The sequence below is a fragment of the Solanum stenotomum genome, chromosome 3 (genome assembly GCF_019186545.1).
Source record: "Solanum stenotomum isolate F172 chromosome 3, ASM1918654v1, whole genome shotgun sequence".
NCBI classification, from domain to species: Eukaryota; Viridiplantae; Streptophyta; class Magnoliopsida; order Solanales; family Solanaceae; genus Solanum; species Solanum stenotomum.
The window spans coordinates 36,670,199-36,691,102 of NC_064284.1; positions in this window are offsets into that span (position 1 = coordinate 36,670,199).

The following is a 20,904-nucleotide window of genomic DNA, read 5'->3' on the forward strand; positions in this document are numbered from 1 at the left end:
GCAAGATTTTGTTGAGAGTTCCGATATCCTTATCATTTTCTTCTATTCCTATTAAAGCTTGAGACCAAGAGTTCCTTGTGGCTTGTTTCATGTTTTGGAGTCATGTGTAATTTATGTGTTTACATGATTTCCTTATGTTATACATGTTCTTGATTGAATTCATGTTTAATGATAAAATCAGTTTTTCATGATTTATGTGTTCCTCATGTTGTTATGCATTTAGTATGAGTTGTCTATATGCTTCATGAGATGAACCGTTGAACATGCTTTATTGTGCTTTTGAGAATAATTGCATAATTGGTTTCATGATATTATGATGAGCATGATTTGAGTTGAAGGTAGTTCCTCCAATGTATTTGATAAATGTTGAAGTTCTCATGCATAATGTGTTGCTAGATGTAGTTCATACTTCCTTGTGCTGCATTGAGTATGTTAATATGGAGTTGATGTTTCCTCTTATGATTTGTACATTATTTGGATGTTGCATGCATGATGGGCTGCTAGTTTTGAGTCTTCAATTCCGTAAGTTGTCTAGATCTTCATTCGAGGTCGAATGTTCCCAAGGGGGAGATAATGTAACACCTCAAAAATTAGTAAGTTAAACTTGAGCCTAAACATGAGGGTTAACGTCAAGGGTTGAGGGTAAGGGCTAAGGTTTTTGGGTGAAGGCCATGGAAAGGGGCCAAGGCTGCCAAGAAAGAACCTAGCCACTGCCCACCATGACCACAAGGGTCTTCACGACCCATGGTGGCCACCACGAGTCGTGGTGCCACCCGTGGTTGGTGAGGCAGTTTGCTCCCAAGGCTGCCAAGAAAAGGCTTCCCTTCACGAGCCACTTCACAGCTCGTGGTGAAGACCACGGACCGTGGCAAGGCTCGAGAGGTTGCCTTAGCCTCATATAAGTCTTGCCAAGTTGTAGAGGCTACTGGTGAAGGGACCAGGGGCACCACCACAAGCCGTGGTGCCCTTTATGAGCCGTGAACTTGGGCATAGTCCATGGGTAGAGACTGCCTAGTTGAGGGTCTTTTGGTAAATTCCAAATTAGTTAGTTATTTAATGGGATCGATTTATATTATTTTATTTCACATATATAAATGGTTTTAATTCATAAACCACCCCATTTACTTCATTAACCCCCAAGACCCAAATCAAAACCAAAAGTTCATCGTTTTCACAATATTTCTCTCTCTAGAATTTCCAAAGGAGAAGAAGAAGAAGTGGAGGCTAGGGCTTTAAGAACCAAGGTCTTTCTTCTCAAATTAGTAGGAAAATTCCATTAATATTAAAATACATAGTTATAATTATGCACCCGGTTTTGAATTAATTTGCTTATCTTATAGAATTTATTTCAAATTACTTTCAACGTTAAACCCGAGATGTAAGTTATATGATACATCTGATCAAACTATTTTAGTAGAAACTAATTTTGCAAAATCTAAGGTCAGTACTAGAAGACCTATAAAATGGGAAGAAGTTAATTTTCCAACGACTTGGACTTTGGATTCGGTTATTTCCTCTAGTCAGATGGCAGATGTTGTCAATAATTCTGAGTATTCTCATATTACACAAAATTCTGATGGTAGGATTTGTATGCATTTTAATGATATTCCTTATATTAGAGATATTCCTTATAGTAGACATTCATTTTCTGAAAGAAGATTGCCTACTATTCAACATATTTCCCCTATTGATCATGCGTATGGTCTCGTAACCGTGTTGCTTCTTTACATACCATACCCTTGATTATTTCTGTGGATCAAAATAGTAGACTTGTTAATAAAATAAAAATTGATCCTCGTTTGAATATTGTTCAAGCTAATGATAATTCTTCTGATATTTCTAATAAGGATATTCCCTCTATATCCGAAATGGATTTTAATCCCAATAATACTTAATGATGGATGTACATCAAATAGATTTTAGCCCAGGTTCTCTAGCAAGAAAGTACATTCAGAATGACTTTTTGAGTGATAAATGGAACCAGTTTAAAACATTGTTATTTGACATAATGATTTGAATAATATTTCTCTAGAGTTTTATGAAACTTGTGCTTTATATTATCAAATTATGTATTTTGTACCATGGTTTGAAACCACTTATTTATCTTTATTCATCAATGTTCTTGAACGATCTTATAAAGATGGATCTGGTAATATTATTAAGGTTGTTTATCCACCTCAGTCATCTTTTATTTTACCAAATAATACAGGTACAACCTTTACTGCCTTTCAAAAAATTATTGAAGAAGATGTTGCGGCAGTCAGTATCAATGAGATTAATAATTTGATTTCTAAAAATAATTATTTGGGACTTTATGTTAAAGTTTTGGTTCAACATATTGGTTCTCTTGACAAAAAAATTAGATGAATTACCTTCTTTGATAATTCAAATAAAAAAATGATTTAAAGATTTTTAATAAAGCTTCTACTTCTAAAACTGATTTAGAAACTCATACTATTTCTACTCATGTGCAGAGGCCCCCTGAGATTCAGGATTTTAAATTTAAATCAATTTATGATTTCGAAGAACTTCTTGATAAAATGTATTCAGAGTTTAGCGCAAATCCTATGGATTTGTCAAACAATTTTGCGGATGAGATGGAAAAAATTTTTGATTCTAAAAATCATGTTTCTTTAGAATTTAATAAACTTCGTGGTTATCCCAAGAAGAAAAATACAAAGTTTTCGCATAAACCAAGCATGCAAACTTATTATTATTCCAGACCAACTCTTCAGGATGTGCTTATAGAGGAACGCGACTGGAATCAGACTAATACCTCTTATAGTGGGTCTGAAATCTATGAATGGAATCTTGAAGGTCTGACTGATAGACAGTTAACTATTCTTGTTCATAGAATGCTTATGTATGCTACTATCTGTAAAAGTGTCAAAAATACAGATAGAAATATTTGCAAAATGATTAATGCAGGTTTTACTGGCCAACTCAGAGGTTGGTGGGATAATTATATGAGTATTGAGCAAAAATCTGGTGTGATAAATGCTACTTCTGATAGTGAAGATGTTGATAACTTGGGAATGGCTCTAGTAAAAAACAGAGAAGCCGCGGTGTATACCTTGGTCTTAACCATTTTAGAACATTTCAATGGTAGATTTACCAATCAGTATGGGACTGTTCGTACCCTGTTAAATGGTCTACGTTGTAGAACCTTGGAAGAATTCAGATGGTATAAAGATACTTATATGAGTAAGGTGATGGAATTACCCGAAAACAGTTATGAGCATTGGCAAGCTAAGTTTATAGATGGTCTTCCCCCTTTGTTTGCCGAAAGAGTTAGAAAAACTCTGAGAAATGAGCATGGTGAAATTCCTTATAGGGATTATACTTATGGTAAGCTGATAGGAGTTTGCACTCAATAAGATATTAAAACAAATTAATCCTCATGAAAAAAATGAATATTTGATCAGATTTCATTCTGGGAAATGAAGCGATGCCCAGAAGAAATATGTTACGATTGCCCATGAAATGTTAATAATCGCCAAATGCGTGTTAAAATTTCAAGAGAAATCATCTTCATATGGAAGAGTGACAGTATGCTTTTTCCGATTCCAAAAAGCATTAGGATGATTAGCACAAATATCAATACCTATTTGTTCAGAAATTAATTTAATTTTTTCCTGTACTTTGGTACATTTCAAAGTATCAAATATATTTATACTAAACAATTCTAGTTGCAAAGAATCAACATGCTTTTGTTTCATATTAATCAAAGCATTAATATCACGAGAAATAGGGTCAGTGATAAAAGTATAACTAATATTTTTGTCTTCATAAGTAGCAGAAAAACCTTTAGCATTTATGCTAGTAAAAGGATAAATAGCATTTATAAAAGGGGTTCCAAGTATAATTGGAGGGTATAACTGATTTTTAACCAAGTAAAAGAAATGCGGAATGCAAACTTTATTTTGGCAAATGCGAGTATTAGGTAATTTATGTTTTATATCTAAAGCATGTCCAGAAGCAGATTTAACCATATGAGTTGTCTTTTCAAAGTATTTAGTAGGTACAAGACCTTGAATACAACTAACATCGGCTCCACTATCAATCATAGCAATATCAGTTATTGAAAAACTATTATCAATCAATATGGTGCATTTAACATACCATTTATGAGCAGTAACAATTTGCATCATTCATAAAAACATACCTTGTCTAGGATCAAGATTAAAAGGTTTTGCAAGAGTATTTTCTTCAACAATGTTTTATCCTTTGTTATTAACAGTTTCTATCTGAGTAAGACGATGATCACAAATCATTTGATTTTGTTTAAGAGATTTAATCTCATTTTTCAAATTTTCAATTTCATTTCAAATCATCAAAAGAATATAATCTCATTTTATATTATATTATATTATATTTATTATATTTATTATATTTATTATATTATATTATATTATATTATATTACATGTCATGACCCAAAAATAGACGTAATGGCACGCAACCCAACTAAAACGAAAGAAATGCAAAAAACAAAACAGCAAGAACAAGAAAAGGCTGAAAACTTATTCATTCTAAACAATACCCTAAAACGTGGTTGTCACATGTACAAGTGACTAATGAAAATACATAATTCGAAAGATAAATACAAGTCTCAAATCTTTGTTTCTAAAGTAGAACAAAGCTTAAAGAAAAGGAAAAGAGGGCCCACCTGGATGACAAGCAGCTACCTCTCAAATCCTTCAACGATCCTCGACTGTCAAGAGAAGAAGATGACCAAACGGGTCTGGGTTCAGAACCTACATAAGTGTAGAAGCAAGGGGTAGATACCAACAATACGGTCCCCAGAAAAGAAACCTACTAAACAAAGCAACTAGCTAGAAAGTGAATACCCTTTATACTCTAACCGAACTTCCTCAAACTACAACATGCACAGAAATCAGCCTAACCTAGCAATTCTACAATACACGGCTAAGAATGCCCAATATTCACAATTCAATCCTTACAATTCAACAATCAAACAAATCAAATAAGTCAGCCTCAATGTCAAGTAGTTCAGTCACACGCTGCAAGTACATCAATCTCAAGTATCAAGCAAGTTACGCATAAGCATCAAATGTATTAAGTCGCAATAATCAATTTCTTGCCAGAACCATTTCCCATCGGCTCCATATCATTGGCCGAAACCATTTCCCATTGGCTTTATATCAAATCACTAGCCGAAATCATTTTTCATCGGCTTTATATCACTAGTTGGAACCATTTCCCATTTACTTTATTAACACTTGCTGGAAATGACCTCGGCATCCCAACACTCACCGGCAAAGACCTCGGCATCATAAATCATCACATTTCTCATCACACTGTTCATAATCAATGCATACAAGCAATATCACACCACATGAAAGAGACAAAAAATCATACAATTCAAGTCCACAATCATGCTTTCAAGCATTCCATCAATAAATCAACAAGGGTTACAATCACATCATCATGTTCATCACATAGCCTTTTTTAATTTCAATTCCTTTTTATTTATTTAAATATTACAAGTGGACAATTTAAACCATTCACCTCATCCCATTACTCCCAACAGACAATCAACGAAGGAAATACATGAATTCTACTATAATACAAGGTTTAGGAAGCCACTTGTCTTAAATCAATCAACAATCACTCCAAAAGTTGGGTCTTCCCTTTCAGAATCGCTCCCAAATCCACACAACCTATAATAATCAAGTATTTATAATCACTCATCAGAAACAACGATTCCCACATTAATTATGTAAAGAAAGGGTCATTCAACTCAAAACCCAATTTCAAAATGGATGTTTGAAGTCGAAAAAAAATACTTGAAAAAGATGTTCAAGTCTTTAGGAACTCATCAGTGAAAACCATTTGGAAAATGGAATCAAAACCACTTCAAAATCACCATTTTATTAAATTATTGGTTTGTAAAACCCCAAAAATTTCTAAGTTAAGACCTAAATCATTTTATAACACCTCGCCACTCTACTTTTAAAATTTGAATTGTTCGTGTAACACCCCAAACTTTGAAAAGGGATAAAGAGGGGAAACAAGCAAGTCTACGAACCCAAAATGGACCATGAACCGTTCACAACACACTAGACGGTTTGTTTAGGGGGCCACAGCTATTTTGGGCATCGTGAAGGATTTATCAAGGCAGCCAAGGTGAAGTTCACCTAGTCGAGCCACTAAATAGCTTGTGGTGACTTGTACGGTCTGTTTAGTGGTTTGTACAAGTCGCCCATCTGGTTTAGAATTTTGTTTCAACTTCAAACAATCATATCTCTTAGAAAAAAATGAATTACGTGGCCCATAACCTCACAAATTAAAGTTCTTTGAGTCCTCTTTCCAATGCCACCAAGTTTCCCTCATTTCAAGTTCGGAGTAAGAAGTTATGTCCATTTTAGTGAAGCCCTGTCAGGCAGGTGACTTGATGACCCACTAGACGGGCCGTGAAGTATTAAATAGCTTGTGAAGCATTACACGGCCCGTGAAACTGTCCATTTTAGGCACCTTTTCAGTTTTAAAAGTTGGGGTCATTTTGATCTTTCCCCTATGTGTTTGGTACTTAAACTATATCGTTTTAACCCCTATTCTAAGTCTAAACTTTTTCGTTTCACACCAAACTAAGGGCTTAGAAAGTGTTAAGCAATTTGTTTACGTTCATTAACACTTTGAGATATTTGAGCAAGGTTCTAAGAGGAGAAAATCTGGGGTTCAAGCATTCTTCAAGTTTTCAATTTTGCCAAAGAACTTTGTTCTTCTAGGTATGTAAGGCTATCATAGTGTTGGACTAGTTCGTCCTCACACCCTACATCTACTTTCATATCACTAAAAGAGTAATCTAGGGTTCTATCCTTAGATTTCAGTATTCTTGAGATGAGTTGACATTGAGTTCTGAATTCTTGAGTTGTTGATTATTGAATTCCTATTTCTAATCATTGAATTGTCATACATTGGGTATTGTGATTATTGAGTTGATTGTTCATGACTATTTTTTAGCATGAACCCTATTCTTGAGTATTTAGTAAATTCTTATTGAGAATCTTAAAAAAAACATTATATGTTAAACTGTGTTTTGAGGAAGTAAAGAGCATTATAAGGGAACTAAGTATTTTCCAAATGTTTCATTTTTACATGAAGAAAAAGAGTAGACATTTTTTTTAGAAAAGTTAAAAGAGTTTTCAAAAAGATTGAGTGTCGAACAGTAAGCTCTTAAAGAGCCCTTTTTGAATAATTATCTCAACTCAGAATGTGTTTGTACATTGAATAAAGAGAAACCTTGTTTTCTAATGAGCAATGAGTTTCAGAGATATTTGAAAGCAGTTACCTCTTTTTAGAGGATAGTTTGAGCAATTATCTCAAACTAGAGAAATAATGTATTTTTATACATTTGTGCAACACTATATATTATTGGGAGTAGTATTAAGTACCAATATGGGGGAGAGTTTAGACAATTCCCAGCCCCCATAAACCATGTCTTGCCAACATGGGTACAGGATCATACTTTTTAGATGAATTCTTAGTGCCTTCGGGCAGAGCTTAGTGAATCCACTTAGTTACGGTTTCCTATATCCCGACACGATATATGACAGGTCTTGCATTGTGGACAAGGCAATGTATCACCACGTAGCTTATAGTAATGGTTGTTGGTTAGAGAATCTCCCAATAGAGTTAAAGTGTATTTTTATATATTACTTATTATGTTGAGTTTCAAAGATCAAAAAGTATTTTTGTAAAGTTGAAATGATTTCATTCCTTTAATTCTTTACATTCAGTTGTGTTTATGTTACACCAATTGCAGTCTTTTCATTCAGTTATTTTGCTCGGCTATATTACATACCCGTACATTCAAATGTACTGATTGCATTTCACATACATCGTATTATGATACAGATACAGATGTTCAGGGTCATCAACAGGCTTTTGTTGAGATCACTTTGCACTTCAGATAGCTTGGGTGAGCCTCTTTGCATTCCGAGGGACTTCACATTTATTTTCTTGTCAGTTGTCTTGAGATGTCCTGGGTCTTGTCCAAACATCCATCATGAGTAATAGAGTCTTCATAGAAAGATAGAGTTGAGAAGTCTTTCGGTATTTACTTTTCCTTGAGATGTTTTAGCAAATTATTATACTTATGTTATTGAGTATTTTACAGATAGTTTGAGTTAAGTTTTTACTTTGAGTTTAAATGTTCAAAAATTTTATTTTTAAGCTTTTTATCACATGAGTAAGTCTTCCACTAAGTAGTCAGCCGAGCCAAGGGTTCGCTTGGGGACCCGAAATGGCTCTTGAGTGTCGGCCACGTCTAGGGTGTAGGCTCAGGGCGTGACGAACTTTGTATTAGAGCCCAGAGTTCAACTGTTCTAGGGTGTCTATGAAGCCGTGTCAAGTAGGATCTTATTTATGGTTGTGAGGGCCCCACTTCTATAATGAGGGACTATAGATATTTAAGAAAAGTTTCCCTTTCTTTCGTACTATAAATACTGCACTAGAATTGTGTCATAGGGAACTTATTCTAACTCGTGCATTTCTCAGATCTATTCGACTGCCCCTCATACTCAAGGTAGTTGAAAATCAAAGCCCAGATCCTCATCGATGAGTTACTCCAAGAAAAAGTTTTCAAAAAGTCATGAGACTGCGGCTTGAGAGAAGCATATGAGTGAGCATAAGTGTTGAGATTCGAAAGAATGCACTCTTATTCATATAAATCGTGTGTTCGAGCTAAAAGTGAGATGTACTCCCAGACTCTCTTCTCTAAACCTTGTTTCAGTTGAGACCCTTTTAAGGAACTGTGTTTTAGAGCTTGGGTAATATTTTTACCCAAAAAGATAGTATGAGTTATGATGTTATAAGTAGTAGTAGTAGTAGTAGTAGTAGTAGTAGTGGTAAAAGTGCCTAGAGTTAGAAGAATATATGCAGGGGTATAGTAATCTAAGAAAGGAAGATAGTGATGAGGCAATTTATGTTGTTACAGTCATGCACCCAGTAAGTTATTAATGAGGAGTTTTCCTTTATGGGTAGACTATAAAGTGATGAGTTTGTATAGATTTCATGATAGAAGGTAGTGGAGCTACTAGTATGGATGAGTTAGAGTATATTTTAACTAGAAGGGAGTTTATGTCGATGTAACATTGTGTTAATGAAGGCCAAGCATAGGTGTTGAATAAAAGAGAAGAGTATTCATGAGGTGATAGATCTATGCTAGGCTAATATATTTTGAAGGGAGAGCTCTATGGTATTCAGAGGGTGGTAGAACTAATCAGGCAATGATGTATAGTGAATGGGTAAATAGTACTTAAGTTTTGGAATGAAATGTCATGGTAGACCGTAAGTATGTTGACTGATAGATACAGATTGACTACTTGTCATAAGGTCTTAGTGGGCGAGTGTTTCTTAATTTTATCTAGTAGTCGTACGTTAGTATAATATGAGAGAAATTATATTTATATATGTGTTTAGTACTAGACACTAAGCTTGAATTTGAGATGAGTGTCATCATAAAAAAAAACAGATAGCAACATGAGGGTGATGATGTTAGTTTTGAGATCTGATTCGGTAGATTTGACATAGAGTAGGTGAGGAATTAAGACGTTAGTTGCAATGCAAGGGAATGGTTTAAGAGTGGTATTATGACCCTTAGATGAGAGAAATGAAGGGATATTTGATGCCCTAATCTTCAACTGATGACAACTGGATCTCAAATCAATCTTAGAAAATAGAGATGCACCCTGAAGCTCATCAAATAAATCATCAATACGAGGAAGAGGATACTTGTTCTTCACTGTCACTTTTTTTAACTGTCGATAATCAATACACATCCTCATGGATCCATCCTTCTTCCTCACAAACAACACAGGAGCACCCCATAAGAAACATTAGGGTGAATAAATCCCTTACTCAACAAATCATGTAACAAATCATTCAATTCCTTCAACTCAGTTGGAGTCATACGATACGGAGGTTTAGAGATGGGCTTGGTGCCCGGCTCCAAGTCAATAGAAAAATTAATATCTCTTTCTGGAGAAACACATGGAAGATCAGTAGGAAACACATCTACAAACTCTCAAACCACGGGCACAAAATCCATGGGAAATGGCTCAACACTAGAATCCCGAATGAACGTCAAGTAAGACAAACACCCTCTATCAACCAATCTTTGAACTTTAATAAAGGAGATAACTTTTCTAAGGTAAGAACCATTAGAACATGTCCACTCAACTCTCAGGACACCTGGCATCTACAAGGTCACAACCCTAGCATAATAATCAAGAATAGCATTATGCGGAGAAATGTCAAAGTCTACCATTCCCAAAATGATCAAATCTACCCAAGTATCATACTCGGCCAAGGAGAAAAGACAAGATCGATACACTCGATCCACCACTAAGGATTCACCCACTAGTGTAGAAACATGAATAGGCATAGACATACAATCAGACAACATATCAAACCCAGCAGTAAAATAGGTAGATACATATAAGTGAGTAGATCCTAGATCAAACGTAGGTCGATAGCAAACTCGGATGATACTTGTGATCACAGCATCAGAAATCTGAGCCTCAGATGTCCCTGTAAAACCATAACACTGGCCATCTCGGTCGCATGTAGTTTGAGTAGAACCTCAATCTCCACCCTACGGAGTTGGAGTACCTTTAATAGTAGTCCTACCGCCTCTACTGGATTAAACTCTGCCTCGACCCCTGGTTGAAGGCGCTGAATCCCTAGCTAGAGTAGCTGAATAAGAATGTTGAGGTTCTGAATGCGTCTGTAGAGGACACTGTCGCATCATACAACCTGAATCCCAACAAGTATAACAAGATCTCGACACAGATAATTATTGTTGTGAACTAGATGAACTACCATGGCCACCTCGCCCAGAACCATAAGATCCTCGAGCTGACTACCTGCTGTCAGCTGTTGGCATAGAAGCATGAATCGGTCCACGACACTAAAAAGAACTACTACTTCTATCGAATCTCTGCCTCCAGATGAGGAACCAGAAAATTGACCAGAAGAACAGGCCCTCTTGGGCTCCCTAAACTCCTCAAAAACCATTAACTCCACCTCATTGGTCGTGCTCACAATGGACTAGAAGAAAGCCCCCTCTCTAGCTACCCTTAACAGATAAGATCCAGCGGTCAACCCTCTCACAAACCTTCAAACTTTCTCTACTTCATCCGAAACAATAGTCATAGCATGCCTAGAAAGCTCACACAAACAAGTCTCATACTTGGTCACAAATAAACTACCCCTAACCAAGCTCTTAAATCTCACACTACTCTCTTCTCTCACGCTCCAAGGAATGAAGCGGTCCTAGAAGGCACTAGAAAACACATCCCACTCTATAGGGGGAGATCCAACTGGTCTAGACCTCACAAAAGTCCTGCACCACTCTCTAAAGTGACTACGAAGCTGAAGTGTAACAAACCGGACACCACGAGCATCCACCATACCAATAGCCTCAAGTATCTCATGTCACAAAGTCAAGAACTCATAAGCATCCTCGTTCATACCACCTTGAAACTGGGATGGTTTCATCTTCTGAAACCTCTCATAACACTGCTAATTAGCCGCTGTCAAGATAACCACAGAAGCAATCAGTGCACCAACAGCCGCAGCAGGACCCACTAGTGGCTGCCCACCTGAACATAAATATCCAGTGTGTGTTGTTGACCTGAGGTCTGCGCCCCTACCCTCGTCTGAGCACCATGTGGTGTACTTGTCGCAGTACCTTGAGAAAGGTTCTGTAACACACATAGCATCCTTAACAAAGTCTCCTAAAACAAAGGAGCTCCAAACTTGGGAGGAACTTGGTCCTCACCAACCTCAACCGGTGGCTCAGGAGAAGCCTCTCTAGCTTTACCTCTAGCTGGTACCGCTCTATGGGCACGACCTCTAACCGGTGCTACTCCACGAGCATGACCTCTAGCTCGGACCCTACCTCTACTCCTAAATGGGGTCTCAATAACGGCCTTGGGGAATGCCTCCCCTCTATAACTAGAAACTGAAGCTCTGGTCCTCGGCATCTGCCAAAGCAACACGTGGTAAATCTGCGCTAGTGAAGGTAACCACGCACGATAAGAATGGATGAATAAAAGGAAACTTCCTAACAATCTTTGTAGCCTCTTGAAGATAAGTATAGATGTCTTCATACCAATCCTCAAGACTTTACTTAGACTTGCCTTGTACATATGTAAGACCTATGAACATGGGAACTGATATCATTTGTCATGACCCAAAAATGGGCGTGATAGAACTTGTCTTTTCCCGCCAAGTCAAGTCAGCATCAACCCAACGAAAACAAAAAAAATGCGGAAAATAGAAAATCAAGAACAAGACAAAGGTGGAAAATTTATTCATTCTAAATAATACCCCAAAACCTGGTTGTCACGTGTACAAGTCACTGATGAAAATATCTAATTCAAAATATAAATACAAGTCTCAGTCTTTGTTTCTCAAGTATAACAAAGGTTAAACAAAAGGAAAAGATGGCCCACCAGGATAGCAACTACCTCTCAAATCCTTCAATAAGCCTCGTCTGTCATGAGAAGAAGAAAACCACACGGGTCCGGGCTCGAAACCTACACAAGTGTAGAAGAAAGCGTTGAGTACTAACAACACAGTACCCAATAAGCAACCTACTAAACAAAGCAACCAGATAGAAAACGAATACCCCTTACACTCCAACCGAACCTCCTCAAACTACAACATGCACAGAAATCTGCCCAACCTAGCAATTCTACAATACACAGCTCACAAGGCCTAATATTCACTGTTCAATCTGCACAATTCAATAATCAAACAAATCAAATAAGTCAATCTCAATGTTAAGTAGTTGAGTCTCACGCAACAAGTACATCAATCTCATGTATCAAGCAAGTTACACATACGTATCAAATGCATTAAGTCACACTAATCAATCTCATGCCGGAACCATTTCTCATTAGCACAATATCACTGGTCGAAACCATTTCCCATCGGCTATATATCAAATCACTAGTTGGAACCATTTCCCATCTGTTTTTATATCAAATCACTAGCAAGAACAATTTCCCGTCAGCTTTATATAACTAGTCGGAACCATTTTCCTCCCGCTTTATAAATACTTGACAAAAATGATCTCAGAATCACAACACTCACCGTCAAAGACCTCAGCATCATAGCACTCACCAGCAAAGACCTCAACATCATAAATCATCACATGTCTCATCACGGCATTCACAATCAATGCATACAAGCAATATCTTACCACATGGAAGAGACAACAAATTATACAATTCAAGTCCACAATTATGCTTTCAAGTAGTCCATCAATCAATCAACAGGGGTCACATGAGTAAGGCAATTCACATCATCATTTTCATAACATAGTCTTTTTCATTGCAACCCATTTTTTATTCATTTAATATAACAAGTGGACAAGATAAACCCTTCACCTCAACCCCATTACTTCCAACATACAATCAACGGAGGAAGTACACGAATTCAACTAGAATACAAGGTTTAGGAAGCCATTTTCCTTAAATTAATCAACAATCACTCCAAAAATTGAGTCTTTCCCTTCTGAATCGCTTCCAAAGCCACACAATCTATAATAATTAAGTATTTAAAATCACTCATCAGAAAACAACAATTCTCACATCAGTTATTTTGATAAATAGGTCAATCAACTCAAAACTCAATTTCAAAATGAATGTTTGAATTCGAAAAACATTACTTGAAAAAGATATTTAATGCTTTAGGAACTCATTAGTGAAAACCATTTCGGAAAAGGAATCAAAACGACTTCGAAATCACCATTTTATTAAATTATTGGGTTCTTGAAGATAACCCCAAATTTCTCATTTCAAATCTGATTTGAACACATAAATACATAAATAATAATGGGTAACTAAAGATTTAGAGTTGAGAATTGTTACCCAAAAGAATTCCCTCAAAAATCTGGTCCAAATCACCACCCCAAAGTTCCCAAAACTCAAAACTTGTGAAATGGGGCTTAAACCCCGAAATAGCATCAAAATCCTCTAAGGTATTGCTTAAGCGACCACAGGTTCACTTAAGAAAACACTGCAAAAACTGGGGGTCTTGCTTTTGAGAATCACGCTTCGCTTAAGCGACTATCACTACAGCGAGCCCTGGTTCGCTTAAGCGAACCCTTCAAAAAGCTCGACCTTCGCTTAAGCGATCACACCTTCGCTTAAGTGAAGCTCGCTTAAGCGGAAGGACTATTGCAAAAGCGAAGGTTACAGAACTCAAGCACCAGAAAAAATAGTCAATTCTTGAAACATCAAAAGGACCCTCGAGATCCATTAGGAAACTCGTGAACACAAACCACATATGCAAATTAATTATACTCGACATTTCAGATTCAATGGAACTATCAAAACATGAATCTGAGGTCTCCTGGACACAACATCCATGAAAACCACAAGAAACTAACTCACACCTAAAAAGGCTAAAACAAGCTCTGGACCTCTCAAAAATCAACCAAGACCTCACCTTGGCCTAAAATCATTCCTCGAATCCAACGGAACTCTCAAAATTCCGAGCTAAGTATGTGAACCCCAAATATTGACCAAAGTCAATCCAAAGGCTCAAATTTCACAATTTAGGACCTCAAATCCTCACAAAAACTCAGAATCAAAAATCGATAATTCTCACGGATCAGATTTTACATTTTTGGACGAATGGAATTTCATTCTGATACTTGACAGTCCAAAAGACGCCAAAAACCACTTTCTTAATGACTTAGTCTTTCAAACTCAAAACTTACCAAATTCTCAACTTTTAACTCAAAGTTCAAAACCAACTTTTCAAAACTTAATCATAGGAGACTCGGGGTCAATCACGGGAGGAAAAAATGGTAAATTCATGAATTTTTTGAAAAATGACCGACCGAATCATTAAATTATATTATACTTAAAAGAAAACACCTTTTTACATTGAAGGATTATAATTTTGCCGAATAATTGTAACCTTTTCAATGGGTTGTGACTTTTCTGAAAAGGCACAATAAACACGTGTCATACTACCCTTTATTATTGGCTATAATTTAGGGGTTCTCTCATAATTAAAGTATGATTTTTATAAGTTCTCTATTTTCCTTCTTCTTCTCAAAAAAACTCAAGTGCCATTTGTAGTTGTTGAGTTAGTTCAAAGTTCAATAGAATTTAAGCACTCCCTTACTTGAATGTTAAATTAGGATAATACCCACAGTTAAAAACACCCAATGTAGTATATCTTCTACTCATATTTTATATTTATATTTATAATATATTTAAAACAGGGAACTCAAACAATACAACAATAACTAAGCAACGAATTATAGGGGAGGGATGAGAAGGTATATTTAAGAGATTTAAGGGTAATTTATTTTTATTTTTACGTATCACAATTACGTTTAAAATAAGAAAAATGTACTAAACAAAGGAGATATATCTAGCTTTTTATTATATATAGATATTATTTCCGCATATTGATTTCACAAATTTCAATATGCACATATAGTAATCATAAGAAAGTTTACATCCATTATTAATAGGAACTTATACTTTTAATTTCATTCATATTCATTTACTTAAATTTTGGTTCAATAATATTAGAAGTATTTTTAAAAATAGTGTATTACATGATTTGACATTCACGTCTAACGTACGTGCAACAAAATAATATATATAATCTTTTCAAGAATGGGATTCGATGAACTCATTGCATATAGACATATAGATATAGATTATATATATACAGAGAGGAAAGAATGAAAATAAGAAAGCATGCAAAGATTCCTATGATATATAATCATGTTTGTCAACTCAATCAGAGTCATGTTTGCCAACTCAATCAGTTGTCATGGAATGTTACTACTTTCCCAAATGAAGATGTCACCCCCCGAACCTATACCCTGGGCGGGAGTGGCACTCGAGAACCATTGATGGCCCCAAGCGAACCCTTGGATTGGCTTACTACTCAACGGAAGACTTACTCATGATAAAAGTACTTTAATAAGTAAACTGAAAGCTCAATAGATAACTTAGAATGTTTTATAAATAAACATTCACTAGCAAAAGTGACAACTCAAGTCTCAACGTAACTGAATGGAAATGCAAAGACTCATGAACTAACAATAACTAACTGTCTATAAAGCCTCTAACAACCGAGATGGACAACGGGACAAGACCCACGACATCCTAAAGAACTAGAATAATGAAAACAACAAAAAGGGATCCTCTGAAATCAAGGAGGCTCACAACAATTCTGAATCTCAACTGGATCAATAATGCGTCGGATGTTGATCCTGGTTACTTGTATCTGCATCATAAAAGATGCAAGCCAAATGGCATCAGTATATTAAATGTACGAGCATGCGAGAAGAATTTTAAAACAAAACATAAGATTGAAAGGAACTGAAGGAACATACTTGGTCTCAACTCAACTAAACTAATTTCAATATAAAGTAATAATATAAATGCAGTATAAAGAAAAGCTTTAAAACATGTGTATAACAACGTTGTGTATTGAAGAATACAATAGTAACTCAGTTTGTATGCAAGGATACAATATAAACTCTGTGTGTATATGAAAATACAAAATATCTCTATGGAAGTTTCTCTAACTGACAACCATCACTATGAGTTTTGTGATGATACAGGGTTTTGCCTCATGCTGCCATGTTCGTCATATACCTTCTCGGGGGTATAGAACCTAACTACTAAGTGGATCCACTAGTCTATGCTAAAAAACACTAAGGAATCATCTAAAAAGTATGACCCTTTTCTACCCATGTTGGCTACACGATTTATGGAGACCATGAATTAGCTAAACTCAACTTGTCCCCAAATCGGTGCTCAATACTACTCCCAAAATGTAACTAGCTCATATGTTTAAAAACATAACTCTTTCTGTGGTTTGAGATAATTGCTCAAAAACTAGCCCAAGGTCTCTCTTGGAAATCAGTGTTTCCTCTCTTGCTTAAATGTGAAAACATTTAATCTTTACTCGAAAACTAGCTCAAAGGCTCTTTTGGAAATCAGTGCTTCCTTTCTTGTTTAAATGTGAAACATTTACTCTTTGGGAATACATAGTTCCCATATACTCTTTTGAAGAAAATGAACTTCATTTGTTACTCTTTACTCATTTCAAAACTCAAGTCTTAAAACAAATTTAAAACATTTGCAAAATACTTTTGAAATGACTCTAAGAACACCCTAGACTTGGCTCTTAACTTTCCTTGAATTTGAATTTATGGATTCAAGATTATGATTCATGTTTATGGATGATCTCATGATATTTAGACGTACCTTAGAGTGTAGAAATAAACTACAAAACATAGGTACGATTCAAGGGAACTCAAACAGAAAAAAGTGGGAAAGGGTAGAGGACCTGGCGACCCTGGCGCACTGAGTGGCACAGGGCACCAGACTCAAAATTACAGAACCTGGGTTGGGGCGCACTGAGAGGCACGGTGCCCTACAGCCCAAACTTCAGACACTGATGTAGGTCGTTTTTCAACCCTAATTCGTCTAGATTTGATTGGTTCCTTCCCCCAAACACTTATATTCGAATACCAAACCAAAGTATTCAGGAATCTACTCAAAAACAACCTCAAATATCATGAAACTAACTCAAGAACTTCTCAAGAACTCAACAATCAAGATCCCAATAGAAACTTCAATAAAATCCACCAAGAACTCAATTACTCTATTTTTAAGAACATAAATACATTTAATTAAATCATGATTGGCACGTGGGGGAACGAACCCAAGGCTATGTGATCTCACATACCTCGTAGGGTTTAACCCTTGGCGAAATCCACAAGCAAAATCTCAAGAACAACGATGAACTTTGGCTTTTCTCCTCTTTTCTCTTCTTTTCTCTTCTCTCATAGCCCTAGCATAATTTTGTAAAGCGTAAACTAAACCAAATCATTTTAGACTCCAATTAAATTACTAAAAACGAATTAAACCAATTGGGTAGGGAAAAGACCAAAATACCCCTCTTAAATTCGAGTAACTTTCCATATCTAGACAGGTTGACTTCAAGCAAGGATATCTCCTTCATACGAGCTAAAACATTAGCAAACTCGGTGGTGTTGGAAAGATAATTTCAAGACCTTTCATTTGATATCTTATGGCACACCTAACTCATCTTGTATTGAGAGTTATGGTTGTTTGAAGTTGACTTAAAACTCGTACTTAACATGACTTTGCCAAATTTCAAATTTTTCATTCTTTCCAAAAATAGTTCATTCTAATTCTAGCTCTTTCAAATAAAGGGATGTTACAATATCTCTCCCCTGGGAACATTCGTCCTCTAATGAGATTACTACAAGTAAACTAAGGGTGTAACATCTAACATTCAGCTCAAACACCCAACAAGCAAATCTAACACATTCAGTATATCAATTAAAGAGTACTAAGAAGAAAATTAGTACCTTGATCTGGAATGTCTCTGGACTCAAAGAGATGTGGATATCTCTTCTTTATGTCCTCCTCAGCCTACCATGTTGCTTCCTCAACAAACTGATTTCTCCATAAGACCTAGACTGATGCTACCTCTTTGGTTCTCAATTTACGAACCTGGCGGTCTAGAATATGCTTCATAAGACAAACTATCCTTAATACCAATATCTTTAGTTGGTATAATCAGTGAAGGATCGCCCACACACTTTTTCAACATATAAATGTGAAACACTGGATGAACTGATGCTAACTCTTGTGGTAGCTCTAACTCATAAGCTACATTACTAATCCTTTTGGATATTCTGTAAGAACCAATATACCGTGGACTAAGCTTCCCCTTCTTACCAGATCTCATAACACCCTTCATGGGTGAAATCTTCAAGTATACCCAATCATCTACTTCAAACTCTAAGTCTCTTCTCCTAACATCAGTGTAGGATTGCTGATGACTCTGCGTTGTTTTCAACCTATCTTAAATAACTCTTACTTTCTCCATAGCTTGTTGAACTAAGTCTGGTCCCATCAACCCAGCTTCACTAACTTCAAACCATCCAATAGGAGATCGGCATCTTCTCCCATAAAGAGCTTCATAAGGAGCTATATAGATGCTAGAATAATAACTATTGTTGTAAGCAAACTCAATGAGAGGTAGGTGATCATCCCAATCACCCTTGAAATCAATCACACAAGCCCTCAACATATCTTCTAAAGTTTGAATAGTGCTCTCTGCTTGACCATAAGGATGAAAATCAATACTCAAGTTCATCTTTGAACCCAAACCTTTTTGGAAAGACTTCCAAAATTGTGCAGTAAATTGTGCACCTCTATCTGAAATAATGGACACCGAAACTCAATGAATTCTAACTACCTCTTAAATATATAACTTAGCATAATCTTCTGTTGAATGGGTCATCTTTATCGGCAAAAATAGGTTGATTTAGTCATTCGATCTACAATCACCCAAATCGAATCATGATGCCTGCGAGACCATGGTAAACCTGTAATAAAAACCATATTGATCATCTCCCACTTCCATTCTAGAAGTTCTATATTATGAGCCATACCACCGGGCCTTTGGTGCTCTACTTTAACTTGTTGACAATTCTGGCGTTTAGCAACGAACTCAGCAATATCTTTCTTCATAATATTCCAGCAATAAACCTCTCTCAAGTCACGATACATATATTTAGAACCCATATGGATAGAATATCTAGAGTAATGAGCTTCATCCATGATCTCTCTTGGAGTTCATCTACCCTTGGTACACACAACCTGCCTTGATACCTCAATACACCATCTCCCCATTGTTCAAGAGCCATTACTTTTTGCTTATGACTATTTTCCTTTATTTCAAGAAAAATAGGGTCTTGGTCTTGTTTCTCTTTTACTTCTGACACTAATGATGATCCAGCCCCATTCATCACCACTACTCCTCATTTAGTGGAATCCATTAGTCGAACTCCCAATTGTTCAAGTCTATGCACATCTTTAGCTAACTCTTTCTTTTCTTCCTCAAAATGCACGATACTACCCATAGACAATCTTCTCAAGGCATCAGTAACAATATTAGCCTTACCTGGGTGATAGAGAATACTCATGGCATAATCTTTGAGTAACTCTAACCACCTTCTCTATCTGAGATTAAGCTCTTTCTGACTAAATACATACTGAAGGATCTTATGATCGCTGAACATATCTACATGAACACCATACAGATAATGATGCCATATTTTCAAAGCAAAAACTACGGCAGTCAACTCTAGATCATGGGTTGGATAATTCTTCTCGTGAACTTTCAGTTGTCTGGAGGCATAAGTTATAACTTTACCATCTTGCATTAACACACAATCCAGTCTAACTCTAGACGCATCACAATATACAGCAAAACCTTGCGTACCTTCTGGTAAGGTCAATACTAGGCAGTAGTCAACCACTTTTTCAATTCCTAAAAGCTTTTTTCACAAGCTTCTGACCATTGAAACTTCATTGTTGTCAACTTGGTCAAAGGGGATGAAATGGATGAGAACCCCTTGACAAACCTTCTATAATACCCAGTCAATCCCAAGAAACTCTTAATATCAGTTGGAGATATGGGTCTAGGCCAATTCTGCACTACCTCTATTTTCTGAGTGACAATTCTAATTCCTTCACCGGAAACAATGTGGCCTGGGAATGCCACAAACTCAAGCCAGAACTTACACTTAGAGAACTTATCATACAACTCTCTATCCTTTAGAGTTTGGAGAACTATTCTGAGATGACTAGCATGATCTTCCTCACTCCTTGAATAGATTAGAATGTCATCAATGAATACGATAACAAACATATTTAAATAAGGCTTGAATACACTATTCATAAGGTCTATGAATGTTGCAGGAGCATTGGTCAAACAGAAGGACATAACTAGGATGTCATAATGACCATAACGGGTCCTGAAAGCTGTCTTAGGGATATCACTT